At 38.9% G+C, this 27,396-nt stretch overlaps 1 pseudogene; it reads left to right on the top strand.

Annotated features, from left to right (window-relative positions):
- The window catches only part of LOC108393010 (BTB/POZ domain-containing protein KCTD12-like), a 74,594-nt pseudogene that overhangs the window by 34,980 nt on the left and 12,218 nt on the right, over window positions 1-27,396 (top strand).

Below are 27,396 nucleotides of genomic sequence, written 5' to 3'. Positions count from 1 at the left end.
GTCCTATATTGCTGTGTACTTCCCTCTTATAACCACTTTTGTAGCATTCCACAAATTTTGGACTGTTGCATTTTTGTTTTAATTCATCTCCATGTATTCTTTGATTTCTGTTTTAATTTATTCATTTATCCATTGATCATTTAGAAGTATGTTGTTTAGTCTCCATGTGTTTATAAGATATTTTGTTTTCTTTCTATAATTTATTTCTAGTTTCATATTATTGTGGTCTGAGAAGATCCTTGATACAATTTCAATCTTTTTGAATTTATCAAGGCTCTTCTTGTGGCCTAGTATGTGATCAGTTTTGGAGGACATTCCATGTACACTTGAGAAAAATATTAATCCTGCTGCTTTTGGGTGGAATGTTCTGTAGATATCTCTTAAGTCCATCTGATCTAATGTGTTATTCAGTGCCTCTGTTCCCGTATTTATTTTCTGTCTAGTTGTTCTGTCTATTGATGTGAGTGGTGTGTTAAAGTCTCCTAAAATGTATGAGTTGCAATCTCTTTCCCCCTTTAATTCTGTTAGTATATTTTTTACCTATTTAGGTGCTACTCTGTTGGGTGTATAGATATTTAAAATGGATATATCCTCTTGTTGGACGGACCCATATATCATTATGTAATATCCTTCTTTGTCTCTTGTTACTTTCTTTGTTTTGAACCCTGTTTTTCCTTATATAAGTATTGCTACTCCTGCTTTTTATCCATATTGATTGCATGAACAATCTTCTTCCATCCCTTTTTAGTTTGTGTATATCTTTGGGTCTGAAATGAATATCTTGTAGGCAATATATGGATGGGTTTTGTTTCTTTATCCATTCTGCCACTCTCTGTCTTTTGATTGGTACATTAGTCCATTTACATTTAAGGCAATTATTGATCAGTATGTACTTATTGCCATTTTATTAGCTGTTTTCTAGTTGTTTGTATAGCTCCTCTCTGTTCCTTTTTTCCTCCCTATTATACTCTTCTTCTGTTATTTGATGGTTTTCTTTAGTATTGTGATTATATTTCCCTTTTTAAAATTTTTATGCATGTATTATTGACTTTAGGTTTGTGTTTACCATAACGTTCCTGACTATATAACATTCTATATTAAGTTGATAATTGCTCTATTTCAAACACAATCTAAAAGTACTTCTTGTTTCTTCTTTACTCCTCCACACTTTATGTATTAGATGTCATAATTTGCACTTTATTGTGTGTATATTGGCAGATTTTCTGTATAGTTGGTTTTTATACATTTGTTTTGTTTTAATTTTATACTTGCTTGGTAATTCATTTGTCTACTACCTTTACTGTGAGTTTATTTTCACTGTTGAAAACTGCCTTTCTTGCTGTTTTTATGATTCTACCTTTATCTTTAATATTAGCCATTTTATTACTATATGTCTTAGTGTTGTCTTCCTAGGGTTCCTTTTTTTAGGGGCCCTCTGTACTTCCATGACTTGAGTGTCTATTTCCTTCCCAGACTGGAAAGCTTTCAACAATTATTTCCTCAAAGAAACTTTATATCCCTTTGTCTCTCTTCTCCTATAGTACCCCTATTAGGCAAATTTTGTGTCATCTGGAGTTGTCATACAGCTATCAGCACTCCTTCATTTTAGATAATCTTTTTTCTTTCTCTTCCTCTGCTTCATTGTTTTCCCATTGTGTAATTTGCATCTCATTGATTTTCTCCTCCACTTGAGACAATCTTTTATTCATTCCCTCCATTGTATATTTCATTTCAGTTACTGTATTCTTCTGCTCTGAGCAGCTCTTTTTCTTCTCTTATATCTCTTTGTTGAAGTCCTCCCTGAGATCTTCAATAGTTTTCTGTAGGTCATCTAGCATGTTTATGACTTACTTTGAAATCTTTATCAGGATGATTTGTAATCTCTATTTCATTTAGCCCTCTTTCTGGTGTCTTATCTTGTAGTTTTGATTGGAACACATTCCTCTGCCTCCTCATTTTGCCATGGATTCTGTGTTTCCTCCTTTGTATTAGATAAATTTCTGTGCTTCCTGGTTTTGTGAATAATGGCTTTATGAATATGGAGTCCTGTGATGCTCAAAATCTCAAGACTTTACTCTCCAGTGCCTGGTTTTCCTTTGTGGTGGAGCACCAGTTGCTCCTGTTTGGTTATCGGCAGGGACACTTTCCCATCTGTCTGCCAGCAGGGCTCTATCTTAGTTTTAGGTTGGCTCTGTTCCTCAGCTGGCCCTTTGTGAGCAGAACAGTGAGGCTTTGGCTGGATTCATTGTGGGCAGGGCCACCCTCTTCCTTCCCTACAGTGATAGCCATGCTGCTGGGCTAATGGTGTGGGTAAGACAGTATATCTGCTGTGGGGTGTGCATGTGAAGTGGCAGGGCATACAATCATGTGGGTGTGTGGCAGCAGAGGTGCACATGGTACTAGGTAGTGCTGCCCATGAGGAGGAAGGAGCACTCAGAGCTGGCTCTGGCAGGACCCTCCATAGTTGGGCTGAGACAGGGTGGAGTAATTTTGGAAAGCCTCCCTCTGCCTGCTATGCAGCAACGTGTGACACTGCTTGGCTGAGTGGGTGGGTGGGTACATAGGCATTCAGGGAAATTCCTCAGGGCTGAGGTGTCAGATAGGTTGTTGGGAGGCTTGGGGCTTCCAAGAATGGCTGACCTGTTTGGCTGAGGGAGAGCTAGGGAATTTTCATCCACATGGGGAAAGAGTGTCCAACTCTCACCCCTCTGGCACTCCTCCCCTTTTGGCAAAATTTTCACACTGTTGCCAGTTTTGGGTCTCAGCATGACCAATGGGGCATGCCTGTCCTCTACAAGTGGCTTGAGTCTCAGTGTGCTGGAACTGTCACTGGTGTATAGCCCCATTAATCACCAGAGCCCAATGCAATGTGGACTTCTGTTCCAAAAGCAAATCTCCAGGGCCAGGGCACAGAATTTCCGAGCACCTATCCCCTCCCCAACTTTCTCCATTGCTCTTCCTCCTGCTTGTGGCATAGGATGGGGTAAGGCCTTGTATCCCACTCAATTGTGGCTCTTCCACTTTACTCTTTCCTGTGTGGACTTTTCTTTTTCATTAGGTGTAGGTAATCTGTTATGCCATCTTCATGTCATTTTCAGGTTTAGTTGTATTTGCTGTAGTTGCTTCCTTGATGTGTGTGTGGGAAAAGGTTTTCACCTTGCATTCCTACTCCACCATATTTCTATCCCTCAAATCCAAACTGAACCATTTTTAACATCATTTCTCAAGGACCTGTTTGGCAGTTTGAGGGGAAGAAGTATAATGATCAGGGAGACTAGGCCATGGCAACCTTCACAATTCCTTTTTGTAAAGTTCTAATTTTTAATTCAGTCAGTGATTTAACTTTAGAGTACAGGGTGAAATTTAGTTTTAATTTAAAAGTCACATTTTACATTCAGTCAGTGATTTAACTTTAGGATACAGAGAGAAATTTCTTGTCCAGTGAAATCATTAAGTGAAAGTTACCCATATTAGATAATTTGTCCATCCTCTGCTTGGATTGCATAGATCATCTGAATGAAAGTAGTTAAGATTTTGGGGTTGAAATACCTGCCTCTTGTGACCACAAAATTAAAAATAATTGACTGTGGTTCCTAGACATTACATGCTATTTCACATCTATCTGGTTTTGTTGACACTATTCTTTCTGCCTTGAATTATTTTCCTACATTTCTTCTTCAGATGAATTGTTATCCTTATGGTTAACTGAGTTCATATCTCTCCTCCAAGAATCCTTTGGAAACCCCTAGATGTCGCAGGGGACTTTTCTTTGTATCTTTACAACACTGTGTGCATACCTCTTCTGCAACATTTATTAAGCTATACTAAATTTGTTGATAAATCTTCTGAACTAAACTGTGAAGTTCTTGAGAATGAATAATATGCACGATTTACCTCTTTGTCTTCAAAATCTGACACAGCATTTGGCACATAAGATGTGCTTAGTAAATGATTTATTTGAACTATGGAGGTCATTTGAGTAATTACCAAATAAAGTTATTAAAGTAAATAGATCGGACATATTCATATTGAGAATTCAACCAACCTTTAATTTAAAAAATTCGTTCAATAATACATAGCTGCTAAATGTTTACTTGTTCTGTTGAAACCAAAAAAGGCCAGTAGAAATTATTTTATCCCCAAATTAATACTCTTTTATTAACATCACCACCACCTTCTCCCTGTCTCGGCTTTGCTTCTTCCTCAAACTTCAGAGTATAGAGCTTGCCCTTTCCATCTAAGAGGCTAGAAAAGGAGGGATGAAAGTATGTCATAGTAGGGGAGGAGTAGTGTCTATAAGCTTCCTAGTATTAAAAGAGGAAACCCAGACTGACCCAGAAATATCAAGAAAAAAAGAATTTCAGGATGAATGAAATTGGAACTTGGTCATTTATAAATGGATTTCCTTAGAAAATGCTTTTTTCACATTTTCATGCAGAAATCATGAATTTTGACATATATGACTTTTGTTTCATTTTTATAAACATGGATTATGAGGGGCTCAAGATGGTGGCAGAGTAGGGTGACAGAAATCTCCTCCCAAAACATTATATACTTTTGAAATAAAACAAATACAACTAGCAGAGAGAGGATTAAAGATGGCGGCGTAAGAGGTAAGATAGAGGCTATCTCCTAAAACTGCATATAATATGAAAATAAAATTACTACAACTAACCCTGAGAGAGCAACACAAAAGAGGACCTGCGCCAGACTGCATATACTTGGAGAAAAGAGCAGACCTCACAGAACAGGGTAATGTACCAAAGTGGTGGCCTGGAGGGACCCAAGTCCCTCCCCCACCCCAGCTCATTGGTGGGAGCAAGAGAAACTGAACAGGGAGGGAGTGGACGCCAGGAACTGCTGAATACCTAGCTCCAGAGATCTTCTCTGGAAGCACAAACCTACATTTCATGGTGCTTTCCTTATACTCTCATAATTACAGGGTTCGAAAGCTGGGAAAGGGAGAGTTCCTGGGGAGACTGGGATTCTGGCTGATTGTGGAAAGCAGGGATCCATATCCGGCTGCTCTGGGCCAAATCTTATACCTGTGTGCTTGGCCCACTGGTTCAGGCAGTAGAGGCAAGCATAGAAGCTGGGAAGCAGGACTCTTTTCTACCCCCAGGCACCAATACCACTCCCCTCTGACCCCCAACATTGTTTCAGGGGCTGAGTAGCTCCAGAGAATAGAGATTCTGGACACTAGAGGGTGCCATATACAAATATGAAATGCCAAAGGAACTTGGTCCATAGTAAAATTATTAATACAAATCCCAAGAAAGATTTAAATGACATGGACCTCATGATTCTTCCAGAAAGGGAGTTCAAAATAAAAATCATTAACATGCTAATGGAGGTACAGAAAGATATCCAAGAACTCAAGAATGAATTCAGGTAAGAGATCATATCATTGAAGAACACAATGGAGGGTATTAAAAGCAGGTTGGATACAGTGGAAGAGACGATAAATGAAATAGAAACCAGAGAATAGGAATACAAAGAAGCTGAGGCACAGAGAGAAAAAAGGATCTCTAAGAGTGAAAGAATATTGAGAGAATTGTGTGACCAATGTGAATCCAAATGGAACAATATTCACATTATAGGGACACCAGAAGAAGAGAGAGAGAAATGGATAGAAAGTGTCTTTGAGGATGTAGTTACTGAAAACTTCCCCAATCTGGGTAAGGAGATAGTCTCTCAGGCCATGGAGATCCACAGATCTCCCAACACCAGGGACCCAATGAGGACAACACCAAGACATATAGTAATTAAAATGGAAAAGATCAAAGATAAAGACAGACTATTAAAACCAGCCACAGAGAGAAATAAGATCACATACAAAAGAAAGCCCATCAGGCTAACATCAGACTTCTCAGCAGAAGGGAGTGACATGATGTGTTTAATGCAATAAAGCAGAAGGGCCTGGAACCAAGATTACTTTATCCAGTAAGATTATCATTTAAATTTGAAGGATGGATTAAACAATTTCCAGATAAGCAAAAGCTAAGAGAATTTGCCTCCCACAAACCAACCCTAAAGTCTATTTTGGAAGGACTGCTATAGATGGAAGTGTTATTAAGGTTTAATAGCTGTCACCAGAGGTAGTAAAACTATAGTAAAGAAAGTAGAACAGCTAATTACTAAGCAATTGCAAAATTACATTAACTCTCCCCAGAGTCAATCAAGGGATAGAAAAACAGTACAGAATATGATACCTAATATATAAAGCATGGAGGAGGAAGAAAAGGAAGGAGAAAAAGAAAAGAACATTTAGATCTTGTTTGTAATAGCATATTAATTGAGGTAAGTTAGACTCTTGATAGTAAGGAAGTTAAACTTGAATCTTTGGTAACCACAAATCTAAAGTCTGTGATGGCAATAAGTACATACATATCGATAATCACCCTAAATGTAAATGGACTGAAAGAATCAATCAAAAGACATAGAGTCACTGAATGGATAAAAAAACAAGACCCATCTATATGCTGCCTACAAGAGACTCACTTTAAACCCAAAGACATACATAGACTAAAAGTGAAGAGATGGAAAAAGACATTTCATGCAACTAATAGAGAGAAAAAAGCAGGAGTTTCAGTATTTGTATCAGACAAAATAGACTTCAAAACAAGGAAAGTCACGAGAGACAAAGAAGGACATTACATAATAATAAAAGGGTCAGTCCAACAAGAAGATATAACCATTATAAATATCTATGCCCCCAACACAGGAGCACCTACATATGTGAAACAAATAATAACTGAATTAAAAGGGGAAATAGAATGCAATGCATTCATTCTAGGATACTCCAATACTCCACTCATTCTGAAGGACAGGTCAACCAGACAGAGGATAAGTAAGGACAAAGAGGCACTGAACAACACATTAGAATAGATGGACCTAACAGACATCTACTGAACTCTACACCCAAACACAGCAGAATACACACTCTTCTCAAGTGCACATGGGACATTTTCAAGAATAGATCATGTACTAGGCCACAAAAAGAGCCTCAGTAAATTCAAAAAGATTGAAATTGTACCAACCAGTTTCTCAGACCACAAAGGTATGAAACTAGAAATAAACTATGCAAAGAAAATGAAATATCCCACAAACACATGGAGGCTTCACAACATTCTCCTAAATAACCAATGGATCAAGGACCAAATAAAAACAGAGATCAAGCAATATATGGAGACAAATGACAACATCAATTAAACACCACACAATCTGTGGGATGCAGCCAAGGCTGTGCTAAGAGCAAAGTTTATTAAATACAGGCATTCCTCAGGAAAGAATTACAATCCCAAATAAGCAATCTAAACTCCCAATTAATGAAACTAGAAAAGGAAGAACAAATGAGGCCCAAAATCAGTAGAAGGAGGGGCATAATAAAGATTAGAGCAGAAATAAATAAAATCGAGAAGAATAAAACAATAGAAAGGATCACTGAAAGCAAGAGCTGGTCCTTTGAGAAAATAAACAAAATAGATAAACCCCTCGCCAGACGTATCAAGAAAAAAAGAGTCTACACACATAAACAGAATCAGAAATGAGAAAGGAAAAATCACGACAGACACCACAGAAATACAAAGAATTATTAGAGAATACTATGAAAAATTATATGCTAAAAAACTGGATAACCTAGAAGAAATGGACAACTTTCTAGAAAAATACAACATTCCAAGGCTGACCAAGGAAGAAAGAGAAAATATGAACAGACCAATTACCAGCAATGAAATTGAAGTGGCAATCAAAAAACTACCTAAGAACAAAACCCCTGGACCAGATGGCTTCACTGCTGAATTTTATCAAACATTTACTGAAGACCTAGTACCCATCCTCCTTAAAGATCTCCAAAGACTAGAAGAAGAGGGAACACTTCCAAATTCATTCTATGAGGCCAGCATCACTCTAATAGCAAAACCAGGGAAAGACACCACAAGAAAAGAAAATTACAGACCAAAATCCCTGATGAACATAGATGCAAAAATACTCAACAAAATATTAGCAAACCGAATTCAAAAATACATCAAAAAGATCATCAAACATGATCAAGTGGGATTTATTCCAGGGATGCAAGGATAGTACAACATTAGAAAATCCACCAACATAACCCACCACATCAACAAAAAGAAGGATAAAAACCACATGATCATCTCCATAGATGCTGAAAAAGCATTTGACAAAGTTTAATATCCAATCATGATAAAAATTCTCAACAAAATGGGTATACAGGGCAAGTATCTCAACATAATAAAGGCCATATATGACAAACCCAAAGCCAACATCATACTTAACAGCAAGAAGATGAAAGCTTTTCCTTTAATATTGGGAACATGACAAGGATGCCCTCTTTCCACACTTCTATTCAACATATTACTGGAGGTCCTAGCCACGGCAATCAGACAGCACAAAGAAATAAAAGGCATCCAGATTGGCAAGGAAGAAGTTAAACTGTCCCTGTTTGAAGATGACATAATAGTGTACATAAAAAAACCTAAAGAATCCACCCCTAAACTACTAATATCTGAATTCAGCATAGTTGCAGGATACAAAATTAACACACAGCAATCTGTGGCATTCCTATGCACTATCAATGAACTAGCAGAAAGAGAAATCAGGAAAACAATTCCATTCACAATTGCATCAAAAAGAATAAAACCTAGGAATAAACCTAACTAAGGAAGAGAAAGACCTATACCCTGAAAACTACAAGACACTCTTAAGAGAAATTAAAGAAGATAACAATATATGGAAACACATCCTGTGCTCATGGATAGGAAGAATTAATATTGTCAAAATGGCCATCCTGCCTAAAGCAATATATAGATTCAATTCAATTCCTATCAAAATACCACCAGCATTCTTCAATGAACTAGTGAAAAACGTTCTAAAATTCATATGGGACCACAAAATACCTTGAATAGCCAAAGCAATTCTGAGAAGGAAGAGTAAAGCTGGGGGCATTACGCTCCTCAACTTCAAGCTCTACTACAAAGCCATAGTAATCAAGACAATGTTGTACTGGCACAAGAACAAACCCATAGACCAATGGAACAGACTAGAGAGCCCTGATATAAACCCAGCCATATATGGTAAATTAATATATGATAAAGGAGCAATGGATATACAATGGGGAAATGACAGCCTCTTCAACAGCTGGTGTTGGCAAAACTGGACAGCTACATGCAAGAGAATGAAATGGGATTATTGTTTAACCCCATACACAAAAGTAAACTCAAAATGGATCAAAGACTTGAATGTAAGTCATGAAACCATAAAACTCTTAGAAGACAACATAGGCAAACATCTCCTGAATATAAGCAGGAGCAACTTCTTCCTGAAAGCAACTACTTGATCAAGGGAAACAAAAGCATAAATGAACTCATGGGACTATATCAAACTAAAAATTTCTGTACAGCAAAGGACACCATCAACAGAACAAAAAGGAATCCTACAGTATGGAAGAATATACTTGTAAATGACATACCTGACAAGGGGGTAACATCCAAAATATATAAAGAACATACACACCTCAACACCCCAAAAGCAAATAACTTGATTAACAAATGGGCAGAGGGTATGAAGACATAAATCTCCAAAGAAGAAATTCAGATGGCCAACAGACACATGAAAAGATGCTCATCATCACTAATCATCAGGGAAATGCAAATTAAAACCACAATGAGACATCACCTCACACCAGTAAGGATAGCCAGTATCAAAAAGACTAAGAACAACAAGTGCTGGTGAGGATGTGGAGAAAGGGGAACCCTCCTACACTGCCGGTATGAATGTAAGCTAGTTCAACCATTGTGGAAAGCAATATGGAGGTTCCTCAGAAAACTAAAAATAGAAGTACCATTGGACCCGGGAATCCCACTCCTTGAAGTTTACCCAAAGAATACAACTTCTCAGATTCAAAAAGATATATGCACCCCTATGTTTATCGCAGCACTTTTTACAATAGCCAAGATATGGAAGCAACCTAAGTGACCATCAGTAGATGAATGGATAAAGAAGATGTGGTACATATACACAATGGAATACTATTCAGCACTAAGAAAGAAACAGATTATACCATTTGCAACCACATGGATGGAGCTGGAGGACATTACGCTCAGTGAAATAAGCCAGGTGGAGAAATACAAATGCCAAATGATTTCCCTCATTTGTGGAGTATAACAATGAAGCAAAACTGAAGGAACAAAATAACAGCAGACTCTGAGACTTCAAGAATGAACTATTGCTTACCAATGACAAGGAGTGTGGGAGGGTGGGTGGGGAGGGAGGGAGAAGGGGATTGAGGGGTATTATGTTTAGTTCACATGGTGTGGGGGATCACGGGGAAAACAGTATAGTGCAGAGAAGGCACATAGTGGATCTACAGCTTCTTACTACAATGATGGACAGTGACTGCATTCGGTTATGGGTGGGGACTAAATAATATGGGTAAATGTAGTAACCACATTGTTTTTTCATGTGACACCTTCGTAAGAGTGCATATCAATCATACCTTAATAAAAATAAGTAAAAAAAATACAACTATTTCTAAAAGAGAGACCAGAAGATACAGTACAACAGCCAGGCTACATCTACATCTGTGAGAACTCAGCATCTCACAAAAAGGGTAAGATACAAAGCCGTGACCTGGTGGGACCCAAGCACACCCCACCCCAGCTCACTGGGGGGAGGAAAAGAATCAGAGTGGGGAGGGAGTGGAAGCACAGGACTACTAAATAACCCGCCCTAGTAATCTGCACCAGGAGCACAGACACACATCGCATGGTGTACTGCATATTAAAGAAATGGAAAAGTAAAATCCAAAAAAGAGACTGTGAGCAGGTCCCCAGAGCTACCTCCCCTGGGACAAATAAACGTGGGTGCTTTTTAAAAGTCTTAAAGGGACAAGGGCTTAACAGCTGGACAAAATCATCCTGGCACACTCAGCACAGCAGGCTGAGAATCTTAAGGAATTTCAGGTGCCCTAACCCCCAGGGCAGTTATGCAGCCCTGAAGCCCATCACAATGATAAGCAGCCTGCCATTCACTCCCCCAAGCTGGCACTGTAAGCAAACCAGATGACCTGCCACAGCTGCAGAGCAACCAGAGAACAGCCCTGCCCACAGTAACCACACAGAGTCTACTCCCAGCATGCAGCTAACCGGGACAGACCCAGAGGCTGCCACTGGTGCATAGCTGCCCAGCACAGAAAGTGGAAGCTGGAGGAAGCTCCAGAAGGCACAAATGGCACCTTCTCACTGGAGAACACACCCAGCACGTCTGTGAACCCCTGCAGTGTGCTAGGCTATCCCGAGGGCCATCCTGAACATGGCAGCTCAGAAGATTATCCCAGAGACTACTTTCAGTATGTGGGTAACCAGCACAGGGAGTGGAAGTCAGAACAAGTTCCAGAAGGCATGAAGGAGCGCTGTTCTTGCAGGAGAACACACCCGGTACAGCTGCGACACCCTGCAGTGCTCTGGGTTAGCCCGAGGGTGGCCACACATATGGTAGCTCAGGAGATTGTCCCAGAGACTGCTCCCAGTGTGCGGGTAAATGGCACTGTCAGCGGAAGCCGAAGCAAGGTCTGGAAGGCACAAAAGTTTGCTGTTCTCGCACCCGGAGTGGCTGCAACACTCCCACAGTGCTCTAAGATAGCCTGATGTTGGCCCCGCCCACAGAAGCTCAGGAGATAGTCCCAGAGTGTGCTCCTGGGGAACAGGTAACTGGCACAGGCAGCAAAGAAGGGCAAGGTAATGAACAAGCAGGAAGGGATTTTGATCTCCCAGCTGACACATGTGCCACCTGCCTGCGACCACTTCTATTGCCATGAAAAGGCAGAAGAATCTGGTTCAGTAAAAAATCACTCAGACAACCCCAGAGAGAGGGCCTGTTGAGATAGATATGACCAATCTTCCTGAAAAAGAATTCAAAATAAAAGTCATAATCATGCTGATGGCCCTGTGGAGAAATATGCAAGACCTAAGGGATGAAGTCAGGAGGGAGATTACAGGAATGAAACAATCGATAGAAGGGCTTAAGAGCAGACTGGACAAGGCACAAGAGACTGTTAAAAGAATTGAAATCAGAGAACAGGAATACAGAGAAGCTGAAGCAGAGAGAGATAAAAGGATCTCTAGGAATGAAAGAATATTAAGAGAAGTGTGTGAACAATCAAAACAGAAAAATATTTGCATTATACGGGTACCAGAAGAAGAAGAAGAGAGAAAAAGAGACAGAAAGTCTATTTGAAGAGATAATCGCTGAAAACTTCCCCAACCTAGGGAAGGAAATGGTCTATCAGACCATGGAAGCCCACAGATCTCCCAACATAAGGGACACAAGGAGAACAATACCAAGGCATATAATAATTAAAATGACAAAGACCAAAGACAAGAACAGAGTATTAAAGGCAGCTAGAGAGAGAATAAAGATAACCTACAAAGGAAAACCCATCAGGCTATCATCAGATTTCTCAACAGAAATCTTACAGACCAGAAGAGAATTGCATGATATATTTAATGCAATGAAACAGAAGGGCCTTGAACCAAGAATACTGTATCCACCACAATTATCATTTAAATTTGATGAAGGGATTAAACAATTTCCAGACAAGCAAAAGTTGAGGGAATTTGCCCCCCACAAACCACTTCTACAGGGTATTTTACAGGAACTGCTCTAGACGGAAGCACTCCTAATGTAAATAGATGTCACCAGAGAAAATAAAATCACAGCAAAGAAAGCAGACCAACCAAATACTACCTAAAGGCAAAAAATAAAATCTAGTATCTACAAAAACAGTCAAAAGAAACACAAAAGAGTAGAGAATAAAACACCAAGATATAAAGAATGGAGGAGGAATAATAAGAAGGGAGAGAAATGAAGAATCATAAGACTGTGTTCATAAAAGCTTAATAAGAGAGTTAAGTTAGATGGTTAGATAGTAAAGAAGCTACCGTTGGAATTGGATTAAAGATGGTGGTGTGAGAGGAGTGGCAGAAGCTTCCTCCTAAAACTGGATATAATTAGAAAATATAGTTGGCACAACAAATCCTGATAGAGCAACAGGAAAGAGGACAGCATCAGACTGCACACACCTAGAGAAAAGAGCAGACCTCACCGAATGGGGTAATGTACCAGAGCTGTGGCTCCGCGGGACATGAGCCCTTCCTGCACCCTGGCTCACTGACCCAGGAGGAAGAGAAACAGAGCAGGGAGGGAGTCGAACACTTGGAAGTGCTGAATACCTAGCTTCGGAGATCTGCTCTGGGAGCACAAACCTATATTTCATGGGGCTTTCATGAGACTCACATGACTACCGGCTTGGAAAGTTAATACAGGCAGAGTTCCTGGGGAGACTGGGATTCCGGCCGATTGTGGAAAGCAGGGATCTATATCCATCTGCTCTGGGACAAAAACTTATACCTGTGAGCGTGGCCCACTGGCTCAGGCAGTGAAGACAGGCACAGAAGCTGGAAAGCGGGGAACAGCTCTTTCCGCCCCCCAGGCACCAGTACTGCACCCCTGTGAACCCCGACATTGCTTCAGGGGCAGTGTAGCTACAGAGTAGAGATTCTGTACACTAGAGGGCGCCAAATACAAACATGAAACGCAAAAGCAACCTTGTCCAGTGTAAAATTATTAATGCAAATGCCGAGAAACTATTAAATGATACAGAACTCTTGACGCTTCCTGAAAGGAAGTTCAAAATAAAAATCATCAACATGCTAATGATGGTACGGAAAGACATCCAAGAACTCAGTAATGAATTCAGGTCAGAGATCCAATCGTTGAAGAACATGATGGAGGGTATTAAAAGCAGGTTGGATACGGTGGAGGAAATGATAAATGAAATAGAAACTAGAGAAGAGGAATACAAAGAAGCAGAGGCACAGAGAGAAAAAAGGATCTCTAAGAATGAAAGAATATTGAGAGAAATGTGTGACCAATCTAAAGGGAATAATATTCACATTATAGGGATACCAGAAGAAGGGAAAGAGAAAGGGATAGAAAGTGTCTTTGAGGAGGTAGTTGCTGAAAACTTCCCCAATCTGGGTAAGGAGATAGTCTCTCAGGCCATGGAGATCCACAGATCTCCCAACACAAGGGACCCAAGGAAGACAACACCAAGACACATAGTAATTAAAATGGGAAAGAACAGGGAAAAGGACAGACTGCTAAAAGCAGCCTGAGACAGAAATAAGATCACATACAAAGGAAAGCCCATCAGGCTAACATCAGACTTCTCAGCAGAAACCTTAGAGGCCAGAAGGGAGTGGGATAATGTATTTAAAACCATGAGGCAGAAGGGCCTGGAACCAAGATTACTTTATCTGGCAAGATTATCATTTAAATTTGAAGGAGAGATTAAACAATTTCCAGATAAGCAAAAGCTGAGAGAATTTACCTCCTACAAACCATATCTACAGTCTATTTTGGAGGGACTGCTATAGGTGGAACTGTTCCTAAGGTTGAATAGCAGTCACCACAGGTAATAAAACTACAGTAAAGAAAGTAGAACAGCTACTTATGAAGCAAATGCAAAATTAAACTAACAATCCCGAAAGTCAATCAAGGGATAGACAAAAAGTACAGAACCTGATATCTAATATATAAAGAATGAAGGAGGAAAAAAAAGGAGAAGTAGAAAAGAACCTTTAGATTGTGTTTGTAACAGCATACTACATGAGTTAAATTAGACGCGTAGATAGTAAGGAAAGTAATCTGGAACCTTTGGTACCCATGAATCTAAACTGAAATGACAATAAGTACATACCTTTCGATAATCATCCTAAATGTAAATGGTCTGAATGAATCAATCAAAAGACATAGAGTCAATGAATGGATGAAAAAACAAGAACCATCTATAAGCTGCTTACAAGAGACTCACCTCAAACACAAACACATACACAGATTAAAAGTCAAGGGATGGAAAAAGATATTTCATACAAACAATAGGTAGAAAAAAGCAGGTGTTGCAGTACTAGAAACAGACAAAATAAACTTCAAAACAAAGAAAGTGACAAGAGAAAAAGAAGGACATTACATAATGATAAAGGGCTCAGTCCAACAAGAGCATATAACTATTATAAATATATATGCACAAAACACAGGAGCACCAGGATATGTGCAACAAATAATAACAAAACTAAAGGAGGAAATAGAATGCAACGTATTCATTTTAGGAGACTTCAACACACTGTTCACTCCAAACGACAGAGCCACAGACAAAAAATAAGTAAGAACACAGAGGCACTGAAGAACACACTAGAACATATGGACCTAAAAAACATCTATAAACTCTATACCCAAAAGCAACAGGACACACATTCTTCTCAAGTGCACATGGAACATTCTCCAGAATAGACCACATACTGGGCCACAAAAAGATCCTCAGTAAATGCAAGAAGATTGAAATTCTACCAACCAACTTTTCAGACCACAAAGGTATAAAACTAGAAATAAATTGTACAAAGAAAGCAAAAAGGCTCACAAACACATGGAGGCTTAACAACACGCTCCTAAATACTCAATGGATCAACGACCAAATTTAAATGGAGATCCAGCAATATATGGAAACAAATGACAACAACAACACAAAGCCCCAACTTCTGTGGGATGCAGCGAAAGCAGTATTAAGAGGAAAGTATATAGCAATCCAGGCATATTTAAAGAAGGAAGAACAATCCCAAATGAATAATCTAGTTTCACAATTATCAAAATTGGATAAAGGAGAACAAATGAGGCCTAAAATCAGCAGAAGGTGGGACATTATAAAGATCAGAAAAGAAATAAATAAAATTGAGAAGAATAAAATAATAGAAAAAAATCAATGAAACCAAGAGCTGGTTCTTTGAGAAAATAAACATAATAGATAAGCCTCTAGCCAGACTTATTAAGGGAAAAAGAGAATCAACACACACAAACAGAATCAGAATCGAGAAATGAAACATCACGCAGACCCAACAGAAATACAAAGAATTATTAGGGACTACTATGAAAACCTATATGCTAAGAAGCTGGAAAACCTAGAAGAAATGGACAACTTCCTAGAAAAATACAAGCTTCCAAGACTGACCAAGGAAGAAACACAAAATCTAAACAAACCAATTACCAGCAAAGAAATTGAAGCGGTAATCAAAAAACTACCAAAGAACAAATCCCCCGGGCCAGATGGATTTACCTTGGAATTTTATCAGACATACAGAGGAGATATAATGCCCATTCTCCTTAAAGTTTTCGTAAAAATAGAAGACGAGGGAATACTTCCAAACTCATTCAATGAAGCCAACATCACCCTAATACCAAAACCAGGCAAAGACCCCACCAAAAAAGAAAATTACAGACCAATATCCCTGATGAGCATAGATGCAAAAATACTCAACAAAATATTAGCAAACCGAATTCAAAAATACATCAAAATGATCATACACCATGATCAAGTGGGATTCATCCCAGGGATACAAGGATGGTACATCTGAATATCCATCAACAACATCCACTACATAAACAAAAAGACAGACAAAAACCACATGATCATCTCTATAGATGCTGAAAGAGCATTCAACAGAATTCAACATCCATTCATGATAAAAACTCTCAACAAAATGGGTATAGAGGACAGGTACCTCATCATAATAAAGGCCATATATGAGAAAACCACAGCCAACATCATACTGAATAGTGAAAAGCTGAAATCTTTTCCTCTCACATCAGGAACAAGACAGGGATGCCTACTCTCCCCAGTGTTATTCAAAATAGTACTGGAGGTCCTAGCCACGGCAATTAGACAAAACAAAGAAATACAAGGAATCCAGGTTGGTAAAGAAGATGTCAAACTGTCACTACTTGCAAATGACATGATATTGTACATAAAAAACCCTAAAGAGTCCACTCCAAAACTACTAGAACTGATATCGGAATACACCAAAGTTGCAGGATACAAAATTAACACCCAGAAATCTGTTGCTTTCTTATTCACTAACAATGAACTAATAGAAAGAGAAATCAGGAAAACAATTCCATTCACAATTACATCAAAAAGAATAAAATACCTAGGAATAAACCTAACCAACGAGGTGAAAGACATGGTACCCTGAAAACTACAAGACACTCGTAAGAGAAATTAAAGAGGTCACTAACAAATGGAAACTCATCCCATGCTCCTGGCTGGGAAGAATTAATATTGTCAAAATGGCCATCCTGCCCAAAGCAATATACAGATTTGATGCAATCCCTATCACATTACCAGCAACATTCTTCAACGAACTGGAACAAGTAGTTCAAAAATTCATATGGAAGCACCAAAGACCCCGAATGGCCGAAGCATTCCTGAGAAGGAAGAATAACGTGGGCGGGATCTCACTCCCCAACTTCAAGCTCCACTACAAAGCCAGAGTAATCAAGACAGTTTGATAATGGCACAAGAACAGAGCCACAGACAGGTGGAACAGAATAGAGACACCAGATATTAACCCAAACATATATGGTCAATTAATATATGATAAAGGATTGATGGATATACAGCGGGGAAATGACAGTCTCTTCAACAGATGGTGCTGGCTAAACTGGACAGCTACATGTAAGACAATGAAGCTGGATCACTGTCTAACCCCATACACAAAAGTAAATTCGAAATGGATCAAAGACCTGAGTGTAAGTCATGAAACCATGAAACTCTTAGAAAAAAACATAGGCAAAAATCACTTGGACATAAACATGGGCGACTTGTTCATGAACATATCTCCCTGGGCAAGGGAAACAATAGCAAAAATGAACAAGTGTGACTATATCAAGCTGAAAAGCTTCTGTACAGCAAAGGACACCATCAATAGAACAAAAAAGTACCATACAGTATGGGAGAATATATACATAAATGACAGATCTGAGAAAGGGTTGATATCCAAAAAAGAGAAAGAGCTCACGTACCTCAACAAACAAAAAGCAAATCATCCAATTAAAAAATGGGCAGAGGAGCTGAACAGACAGTTCTCCAAAGAAGGGATTCTGATGGCCAGCAGACACATGAAAATATGCTCCGCATCACTTGTCATCAGAGAAATGCAAATTAAAACCACAATGAGATATCACCTCACACCAGGAAGGATCACCACAATCCAAGAGACAAACAACAACAAATGTTGACAAGGTTGCAGATAAAGGGGAACCCTCCTACACTGCTGGTGGGAGTGCAAATTACTTCAACCATTGTGGAAAGCAATATGGAGTTTCCTCAAAAAGCTCAAAGTAAAAATACCATTTGACCCAGGAATTTCACTTCTAGGAATTTACCCTAAGAATACAGCAGCCCAGTTTGAAAAAGACTGATGCACCCCTATGTTTATCACAGCACTATTTACAATAACCAGGAAATGGAAGCAACCTAAGTGTCCATCAATAGATGAATGGATAAAGAATATGTGTTGCATATACACAATGGAATATTATTCAGCCATAAGAAGAAAACAAATCCTACCATTCACAAAAACATGGATGGAGCTAGAGGGTATTATGCTCAGTGAAATAAGCCAGGTGGAGAAAGACAAGTAACAGATGATTTCACTCATCTGTGGAGTATAAGAACAACAAAAAACTGAAGGACCAAAACAGCGACAGAATCACAAAACCCAAGAATGGACTAACGGATACCAAAGGGAATGGGACTGAGCAGGAGGGTTGGGAAGGGTGGGATAAGGGCAGGGTAAAAGAAAGGGGGCCTTAAAATTAGCATGTATAATGTGGGGGGGAGCATAGTGAGGGATGTACAACACAGAGAAGACAAGTAGTGATTCTACAGCATCTTACTATGCTGATGTACAGTGACTGTAGTGGGGTTTGTAGGGGGGGACTTGATGATCGGGGGAGTCTAGTAACCATAATGTTGTTCATGTAATTGTAGATTAATGATAATAAAATGAATTTAAAAAATATGCTACCCTTGAACCTTTGGTAACCACGAATCTAAAGCCTGAAATGGCAATAAGTACATACCTATCAATAATCACCCTAAATGTAAATGGACTGAACACCCTAATCAAAAGACACAGACTAATAGAATGGATAGAAATAGAATACCCATCTATATGCCTCTTACAAGAGACTCACCTCAAACCCAAAGATATATGCAGACTAAAACTGATGGGATGGAAAACATATTTCATGCAAACAATGGGGAGAAAAAAACAGGTGTTGCAGTACTTATATCAGACAAAAAAGACTTCAAAAAAATAAAAAGAATAGATAAAGAAGGACATTACCTATTGATAAAGGGCTCAGTCTAACAATAAGATATAACCATTATAAATATCTATGTACTCATTACAGGAGCACCGACATATGTGAAACAAATACTAACAGAATTAAACAGGGAAATAAAATGTAATGTATTCATTTTAGGAGAATTTAACACACCACTCACTCCAAAAGACAGATCAACCATACAGTAAATAAGTAAGGACAGAAAGGCCCTGAATAACACACTAGAACAGATAGATTTAACTGATATCTGAAGAACACTACAACCAAAAGCAACAGGATACACATTCTTCTCAAGTGCACATGGAACATTTTCCAGAAAAGACCACATACTAGGCCACAGAAAGAACCTCAGTAAATTCAAAAAGACTGAAAATCTACCAACCAACTTCTCAGACCACAAAGGTATAAAATGAGAAATAAATTCTACAAAGAAAGCAAAAAGGCTCACAAACACATGGAGGCTTAACAACATGCTCCTAAATAATCAATGGATCAATGGCCAAATTAAAATAGAGATCAAGCAATATATGGAAACAAATAACAACGACACAAAGCCCCAACTTCAGTGGCATGCAGTGGAAGTAGTTTTAAGAGGAAAGTATATAGCAATCCAGGCATATTTAAAGAAGGAAGAACAACCTCAAATAAATAGTCTAAAGTCACAATTATCAAAACTCGAAAAAGAAGAACAAATGAGGCCCAAAGTCAGCAGAAGGAGGGACATAATAAAGATGAGAGCACAAATAAATGAAATCGAGAATAAAACAATAGAAAGAATCAGTGAAACCAAGAGCTGGTTCTTTGAGAAAATTAAAAAAATAGATAAACCCCTTGCCAGACTTATTAAGAGAAAAAGAGAATCTACACACATCAACAGAATCAGAAATGAGGAAGGAAAAATCACAATGGACGGCACAGAAGTACAAAGAATTATTAGAGAATACTATGAAAATGTATATGCTAACAAGCTGGAAAACCTAGAAGAAATGGACAACTTCCTAGAAAAATACAACCTTCCAAAACTGAACAAGGAAGAAACAGAAAATATAAACAGAACTATTACCAGAAAAGAAATTGAATCACTAATAAAAAATCTACCCAAGAACAAAACGCCTGGGGCAGATACATTCACCACTGAATTTGACCAGACATATTAGAGAAGACATAATACTCATTTTCCTTAACGTTTCCCAAGAAGTAGAAGGGGAGGGAATACTTCCAAACTCATTCTATGAAGCCAGCATCACTCTAATAACAAAACCAGGCAAAGACCCCACCAAAAAAGAAAATTACAGACCAATATCCCTGATGAACATAGATGCAAAAATACTCAACAAAATATTCACAAACCGAATTCAAAAATACATCAAGAGGATCATACACCATGATCAAGTGGGATTCATCTCAGGGATGCAAGGATGGTACAACATTCGAAAATCCATCAACATCACCCACCACATCAACAAAAAGGATAAAAACCACATGATCATCTTCATAGATGTTGAAAAAGCATTTGACAAAATTCAACATTCATTCATGATAAAAACTCTCAACAAAATGGGTTTAGAGGGAAATACCTCAATATAATAAAGACCATATATGACAAACCCACAGCCAACATCATACTTAACAGCTTGAAGTGGAAAGCTTTTCACCTAAGATCGGGAACAAGACAGGAATGCCCACTCTCCCCACTGTTATTCAACATAGTACTTGAAGTCCTAGCCATGGCAATCAGAAAAAAACAAAAAAATACAAGGCATCCAGATTGTTAGAGAAGAGGTCAAACTATCACTATTTGCAGTTTACATGATATTAAATATAAGAAACCCTAAAGACTGCACTCCAAAACTACTAGAACTAATATCTGAATTGAGCAAAGTTGCAGGATACAAAATTAATACACAGAAATCTGTTTTGCTTTCCTATACACTAATGATGAGCTAGCAGAAAGAGAAATCAGGAAAACAATTCCATTCACAATGGCATCAAAAAGAATAAAATACCTAGGAATAAACCTAACCAAGGAAGTGAAAGACCTATACCCTGAAAACTACAAGACACTCTTAAGAGAAATTAAAGAAGACACTAACCAATGGAAATTCATCCCATGCTCCTGGCTGGGAAGAATTAATATTGTCAAAATGGCCATCCTGCCTAAAGAAACCTACAGATTCAATGCAATGTCTATCAAAATACTAACAGCATTCTTCAAGGAAATGGAACAAATAGTTCTAAAATTAATATGGAACTACAAAAGATCCCGAATAGAGAAAGCAATCCTGAGAAGGAAGAATAAAGCAGGGGGGATCTCACTTCCCAACTTCAAGCTCTACTACAAAGCCATAGTAACCAAGACACTTTGGTACGGATACAAAAACAGACCCACACACCAGTGGAACAGAATAAAGAGTCCAGATAGTAATCCAAACATATATGTTCAATTACTATATGATAAAGTAGCCATGGATATACAATGGAGAAATTACAGCCTCTTCATTAGCTCATGTTGACCAAACTGGACAGCTATATGGACAAGAATGAAAATGGATCATTGTCTAACCCCATACAGAAGATTAAATTTGAAACGGATCAAAGATCTGAATGTAAGTCATGAAAACATAAAACTCTTAGAAAAAAACATAGGCAGAAATCTCTTGGACATAAACATGAGCAACTTCTTCATGAACATATCTCCCTGGCCAAGGGAAACAAAAGCAAAAATGATCAAGTGGGACTATATCAAGCTGAAAAGATTCTGTACAGCAAAGGACACCATCAATAGAACAAAAAGGTATCTTACAGCATGGGAGAATATATTCATAAATGACAGATCCAATAGAGGGCTGACATCCAAAATATATAAAATGGTCATGCAACAAACAAAAAGCAAATAATCCAATTAAAAAATGTGCAGAGGATCTGAACAGACACTTCTCCAAAGAAGAAATTCAGGTGGCCAACAGGTACCAAAAGATACTCCACATAGCTAATCATCAGAGAAATGCAAATTAAAACCACAATGAGATATCACCTCACACCAGGAAGGATGGCCACCATCCAAAAGACAAAGAACAACAAATGTTGGCAAGGATGTGGAGAAAGGGGATCCCTCCTACACTGCTAGTGGGAATGTATATTAGTTCAACTATTGTGGAAAGCCGTATGGAAGTTCCTCAAAAAACTCAAAATAGAAATACCATTTGATCCAGGAATTCCACTCCTAGGAATTTACCCTAAGGATGCAGCAGCCCAGTTTGAAAAAACATATGCACCCCTATGTTTTTCGGAGCCCTATTTACAATAGCCAGGAAATGGAAGCAACCTAAGTATCCATTAGTAGATGAATAGATAAAGAAGACGTGGTACATACACACAATGGAATATTACTCAGCCATAAGAAGAAAACAAATCCTACCATTTGCGACAACATGGATGGAGCTAGAGGGTATTATGCTCAGTGAAATAAGAAAGGCGGAGAAAGACAAGCATCATATGATTTCACTCATATGTGGAGTATAAGAACAAAAAAAAAAGCTGAAGGAACAAAACAGCAGCAGACTCACAGAACCCAAGATTGGACTAATAGTTACCAAAGGGAAAGGGACTGGGGAGGATGGGTGGGAAGGGAGGGACAAGGAGGAAAAGTGGCATTATGATTTGCACACATAATGTGAGTGGGGGGCACAGGGAAGGCAGTACAACACAGAGAAGATAATTAGTGATTCTATAGCATCTTAATATGCTGATGGACAATGACTGTAATGGACTATGTTGTGGGTGCTTGATGATGGGGGGAGTCTAGTAACTGCAATGTTGCTCATGTAATTGTAGATTAAGGTACCAAAATAATAAAACCAAACAAACAGGCAGAGCCAAGATGGCAGCGTGAGTAGGATCGTGGGAATCTCCTCCCAAAAACATATATATTTTTGAAAATACAACAAATACAACTAATCCTAAAAGAGAGACCAGAAGACACAGGACAACAGCCAGACTGCATCCACACGTGCGAGTGCCCAGCGCCTGGTGAAAGGAGTAAGATACAAGCCCCAGCCGGGCGGGACCTTAGCGCCCCTCACACCAGCTCCAGGCAGGAGGAGAGGAGTCGGAGCCAGGAGGGACAGGGAGCCCAGGACTGCTAAACACCCAGCCCCAGCAATCCGCACCAGAGCGCAGACACAGTGCATGTGTGGGGTGCTGGAAACTAGGGAAACAGGGCAGCAAGACCTCTGAGCAGGTCCTGAAGCCGATGCCCCTGTGACAAAAAAAAGCGAGTGATTTTGAAAGTCTTAAAGGGACAGGGATGCCACAGCTGGATGGAAACATCCCAGGTCACAGTCCAGCAGCTGGAAATTCCAGGGAAATCCCTGCACACTAACCCTCTGGGCAACAGCTCTGAGACCCCTCACAGAGGTAAACAGCCAAACAGATCCCCGTCCATTACTCCTCCAGGGCCCTGCCAAAGCAGAGACGGAGCCTGAGACTGGCCACACCCTCAGCAAGGGAGCTTCCTCCATACAAGCCAGACAAGATACAAAGACCCAGTCTACACGCAACTGCCTAACACAAGCCACTAGAGGTCGCAGTTGTCCCAGTAAAGAAAGGCCAGGAGCCAAGTGGAAAGCTGATAGATGCGTCAATAGCACTCAACTGCACCTATCAACATGAAAAGGCAAAAAAATTTGATCCAGACAAGACTAAACCAGACAGCTTCGGCATCTGCTACATCTTCCCATTAGAAGGAACCTGGGGAAATAGATTGAACCAGTCTTCCTGAAAAAGAATTCAAAACAAAAGTCATAACCATGCTGATGGACTTGCAGAGAAATATGCAACAACTAAGGAAGGAGAATACAGAAATAAAACAAGCTCTGGAAGGACTTCAAAACAGAATGGACGAGATGCAAGAGACCATTAATGGACTAGAAAACAGAACAGGAACACAGAGAAGCTGATGCAGAGAGAGATAAAAGTATCTCCAGGAATGAAAGAATTCTAAGAGAGCTGAGTGACCAACAAAATGGAACAATATCCACATTATAGGGGTACCAGAAGAACAAGAGAGAGAAAAAGGGACAGAAAGTGTCTTTGAAGAAATAATTGCTGCAAACTTCCCCAAACTAGGGGAGGAAATGGCCTCTCAGACCACAGAGGTACACAGAACTCCCATGACAAGGGATCCAAGGAGGGCAACACCAAGACACATAATAATTAAAATGACAAAGATCAAAGACAAGGACAAAGTATTAAAGGCAGCCAGAGAGAAAAAAAAGGTCACCTACAAAGGAAAACCCATCAGGCTATCATCAGACTTCTCAACAGAAGCCCTACAGGCCAGAAGAGAATGGTATGATATACTTAAGGTAATGAAACAGAAGGGCCTCGAACCAAGACTACTGTATCCAGCACAATTATCATTTAAATATGAAGGAGGGATTAAACAATTCCCAGACAAGCAAAGGTTGAGGGAATTTGCCTCCCACAAACCACTTCTACAGGGCATCATACAGGGACTGCTCTAGATGGGAGCACTCCTAAAAAGAGCACAGAACAAAACACCCAAAATATGAAGAAGGGAGGAGGAGGAATAAGAAGGAAGAGAAATAAAGAATCATCAGACCATGTTTATAATAGCTCAATAAGTGAGTTAAGTTAGACAGAAAGATAGTAAAGAAGCTAACCCTGAATCTTTGGTAACCACAAAGTTAAAGCCTGCAATGGCAATAAGTACATACCTTTCAATAATCACCGTAAATGTAAATGAACTGAATCCACCAATCAAAAGACACAGAGTAATAGAATGGATAAAAAAGCAAGATGCATCCATATGCTGCTTACAAGAGACTCACCTTAAACCCAAAATCATGCACAGACTTAAAGTCAAGGGATGGAAAAAGATACTTCATGCAAACAACAGAGAGCAAAAAGCAGGTGTTGCAATACTAGCATCAGACAAAACAGACCTCAAAATAAAGAAAGTAACAAAAGATAAAGAAGGACATTACAAAATGATAAAGGGCTCTGTCCAACAAGAGGATATAAACATTAAAAATATATATGCACCCAATACAGGAGCACCAACATATGTGAAACAAATACTAACAGAACTAAAGGAGGAAATAGAATGCAATGCATTCATTCTGGGAGACTTCAACGCACCACTCACTCCAAAGGACAGATCCACCAGACAGAAAATAAGTAAGGACACAGAGGTACTGAACAACACACTAGAACAGATGGGCCTAATAGACATCTACAGAACTCTACATCCAAAAGCAACAGGATACACATTCTTCTCAAGTGCACATGGAACATTCTCCAGAACAGACCACATACTAGGCCACAAAAAGAGCCTCAGTAAACGCAAGAAGATTGAAATCCTATCAACCAACTTTTCAGACCAAAAAGCCATAAAACTATAAATAAACTCTATGAAGAAAGCAAAAAGGCTCACAAACACATGGAGGCTTAACAACACGCTCCTAAATAATCAATGGATCAATGACTGAATCAAAATGGAGATCCAGCAATATATGGAAACAAATGACAACAACAACACAAAGCCCCAACTTCTGTGGCATACAGCAAAAGCAGTCTTAAGAGGAAAGTATATAGCAATCCAGGCATATTTAAAGAAGGAAGAACAATCCCAAATGAATGGTCTAATGTCACAATTACTGAAATTGGAAAAAGAAGAACAAATGAGGCCTAAGGTCAGCAGAAGGAGGGACATAATAAAGATCAGAGAAGAAATAAATAAAATTGGGAAAAATAAAACAATAGCAAAAATCAATGAAACCAAGAGCTGGTTATTCGAGAAAATAAACAAAATAGATAAGCCTCTAGGCAGACTTATTAAGAGGAAAAGAGAGTCAACACAAATCAACAGAATCAGAAACGAGAAAGGAAAAATCACGACAGATCCCACAGAAATACAAAGAATTATTAGAGACTACTATGAAAACCTATATGCTAACAAGCTGGGAAACCTAGGAGAAAAGGACATCTACTTAGAAAAATACAACCTTCCAAAACTGACCCAGAAAGAAACAGAAAATCTAAACAGACCAATTACCAGCAATGAAATTGAAGCAGTAATCAAAAAACTGCCAAAGAACAAATTCCTCGGGCCAAATGGATTTACCTCGGAATTTTATCAGACATACAGGGAACGCATAATACCCATTCTCCTTAAAGTTTTCCAAAAAATAGAAGAGGAGGGAATACTCTCAATCTCATTCTATGAAGCCAACATCACCCAAATCCCAAAACCAGGCAAAGACCCCACCAAAAAAGAAAATTACAGACCAATATCCCTGATGAACATAGATGCAAAAATACTCAACAAAATATTAGCAAACCGAATTCAAAAATACATCAAAAGGATCGTACACCATGACCAAGCGGGATTCATCCCAGGGATGCAAGGATGGTACAACACTCGAAAATCTATCAACATCATCCACCACATCAACAAAAAGAAGGACAAAAACCACATGATCATCTCCATAGATGCTGAAAAAGCATTCGACAAAATTCAACATCCATTCATGATAAAAACTCTCAGCAAAATGGGTAGGGAGGGCAAGTACCTCAACATAATAAAGGCCGTATATGATAAGCCCACAGACAACATCATACTGAACAACAAGAAGCTGAAAGCTTTTCCTCTGAGATAGGGAACAAGACAGGGATGCCCACTCTCTCCACTGTTTTTCAAGATAGTACTGGAGGTCCTAGCCACAGCAATTAGACAAAACAAAGGAATACCACCAATCCAAATTGATAAAGAAGTTAAACTGTCACTATTTGTAGATGACATGATACTGTACATAAAAAACCCTAAAGACTCGACTCCAAAATTACTAGAACTGATATCGAAATACAGCAAAGTTGCATGATACAAAATTAACACACAGAAATCTGTGGCTTTCCTATATGAGCTAATAGAAAGAGAAATCAGGAAAACAATTCCATTCACATTTGCATCAAAAAATCATAAAATACCTAGGAATAAACCTAACCAAGGAAGTGAAAGACCTATACCCTGAAAAGTATGACACTCTGAAGAGAAATTAAAGAGGTCACTAACAAATGGAAACTCATCCCATGCTCTTCGCTAGGAAGAATTAATAT

Source organism: Manis javanica, chromosome X (assembly GCF_040802235.1).
Source record: "Manis javanica isolate MJ-LG chromosome X, MJ_LKY, whole genome shotgun sequence".
In the NCBI taxonomy this organism is placed as follows: Eukaryota; Metazoa; Chordata; class Mammalia; order Pholidota; family Manidae; genus Manis; species Manis javanica.
The sequence above is the reverse complement of the archived record's forward strand: the minus strand, read 5'-3'. Positions and strand labels throughout refer to the sequence as shown.